We start from the raw sequence: 2,578 nt of genomic DNA on the forward strand, positions 1-2,578 counted from the left end.
ATTTTTTGTGTGTTTAAGTGATATGTTCAAAAACTTGTTCCCGGAAAACACTTTCTCCTGATATCGTGGTATCGGTGATTGCTTGACAATTGAGGACCAATTAGATAAGAGGGGTGATATTTTGACAACCAATTTCCAACAACTTTTGGTGACAACCTTTTTCCTCTCTTTCTATTGGACAATAACAATAGAAGAGAAATGATATTCTAACAACCATTTTGTGACAACCTATGTGACAACTTTATCTCTCATACTCACGTTATCTTTTTACTTTCTCTCTCTATTGCTTTGGTTTCCGTGTCACTATCTACTTTTCCTTTGAAAATTGGTGGTTGTCACAAAAGTTGTTGATTTTTGGTTGTTAGAATATCATTGCCCCAATAGAAAGATAAAAAGGAAGAGAGGGAATAAAAGTACAATGAGAGTATGAGAGAGATAGTCGTCACAAAAGTTGTTGAAAAATGGATGTTCAAATATCATTTCTCATTAGATAATTCAAAGGGCAATCAAGCTCCGCCATGCAGAATTGTTGCGCATTTTTTAAAAAGTTGTTGTTTTGACAAATTAAATAATTGTTATCTACAACACATTATTTTGACAACTTTTTAGTTGTCGTATATGTTGGACTTATTCTTGATGGACCTAGTCTTTAGTAAAATTAGTTTTAATTAATAGTGGCTATTTTCTCTCTGGTCAGTTAATAACGTGACCTATTATTCAGGTCCTTATTTTTTGGTTAGTTAGACTGCTAGTGGGTAACGTGACTTTTATTGTAAAGGCTATTTAAGCCATGCTTTTTCTTTGAATAATATATGAAGTGATTTCATCTCTCAGCAAATATTGAGTCTATATTTTAGTGTGTGAACACAAGTTTTAACAAAGTGGTATCAGAGCCTCACCACGAGGCATGATCCAGAGAGTGAGAAAGATGTCCAATGAAGGACAAAACTTGTTGAGTATTCCTAAGTTTGATGGGGATTACGATCACTAGAGTATGCTGATGGAGAATTTACTTCGTTCCAAGGAGTGGTGGCATCTAATTGATCCCGGATACATCGAGCTGAACCCAGGTGTAGTGGAGAATGATGCAGAGAAGAAGGCAAGAGCAGATCTGAAACTAAAAGATCTGAAAGTCAAAAATTATCTATTCGCAACCATAGATAAGAGCATTCTGAAGACAATCCTGCAGAAAGACACATCTGCACAACTTTGGGAATCAATGAGAAGGAAATATCAAGGAAGTAAGAGGGTACAAAGAGCCCAATTGCAAGCTCTTAGAAGAGAATTTGAAATCCTGAAATGAAAGAAGGAGAAACCATTGTCGAATATTTCTCCAGAGTCATGACGGTGGCAAACAACATGCTCAACAATGGAGAGGCAATGCAAGACATTCAAATTGTGGAGAAAATTCTGCGGACTCTCACCGAGAGGTTTAATTACATAGTTGTTTCAATAGAGGAATCAAAAGACATAAATTGCCTCTTAGTCGATGAACTTCAAAGCTCACTCATTGTCCATGAACAAAAGTTTCGAAGAAGGATCAATGAAGAAGAGCATGTGCTTAAAGTGATTCAAGAGGAGAGAAGCGGAAGAGGAAGAGGCAGAAGCACGTTTGGAGGATATCGAGGACGGGGTCGAGGGAGATCATCACCAACTAACAAAGCAGCAATAGAGTGCTTCAAGTGTCACAAAAAGGACACTTCCAGTACGAATGTCCAGATTGGGAAAGAAGGGCCAACTTTGCTGAATTAGAGCATGAAGATGAGCTGTTACTCATGGCATATGTTGAAGAAAAGAAAGCAACAAGAGAAGAAATATGGTTCTTGGAATCTGGATGCAGCAATCACATGAGTGGAAATAAGGAGTGAATTACAGACCTGAATGAGGGCTTCAAGCAAACAGTGAAATTGGGAGATGACAGTCGTATTGCAGTGACGGGAATAGAAAGTGTGCGGTTATGGGTAAATGGCATCGTTCAGGTAATTACCAATGTTTATTATATTCCTGAACTAAAGAATAATTTGTTAAGTATTGGGCAATTACAAGAGAAGGGGCTCACTATATTGATTCAGAATGGCACCTGCAAGGTGTTTCATCCTAGTAGAGGACCAATCATGCATTCAGATATGAGTGGAAATAGAATGTTCTATTTTTTTGGCGAAGATGGTGTCAACTCTACCTAAATGTATGCAAATTGAATCCGATGACGAATCACGACTATGGCATTCACGGTTTGGACATCTCAACTACAAGGGACTCAGAACTCTTGCATATCGAGGAATGGTTGAAGGGCTGCCTACTTTGAAAACTCCACAGAAGTTGTGCACACATTGTCTCGTAGGGAAGCAGCATTGAGATCCCATTCCTAAAAGAAATCTTTGGAGAGCAACACACAAATTGCAGCTTGTTCACTCAGACATTTGTGGTCCTATTAGCCCAATTTCCAACAGCAATAAGAGGTATATCCTAAGTTTTATTGATGACTTTACACTTAAAACTTGGATATATTTTTTGAATCAGAAATCAGAAGCATTGGTGGCCTTCAAAGGATTCAAAACATGGGCTGAAAAAGGAGGCT

At 37.9% G+C, this 2,578-nt stretch overlaps 1 pseudogene; it reads left to right on the forward strand.

The window, feature by feature from the left end:
* The first annotated feature begins 1,195 nt into the window (after nt 1-1,195).
* LOC146934322 (uncharacterized) lies at nt 1,196-1,752 on the forward strand (annotated as a pseudogene).
* The last annotated feature ends 826 nt before the right edge of the window (nt 1,753-2,578 follow it).

Source organism: Medicago sativa, chromosome 4, assembly GCF_051527215.1.
Source record: "Medicago sativa cultivar Bolivia chromosome 4, Bolivia_mono, whole genome shotgun sequence".
Taxonomy (NCBI): Eukaryota; Viridiplantae; Streptophyta; class Magnoliopsida; order Fabales; family Fabaceae; genus Medicago; species Medicago sativa.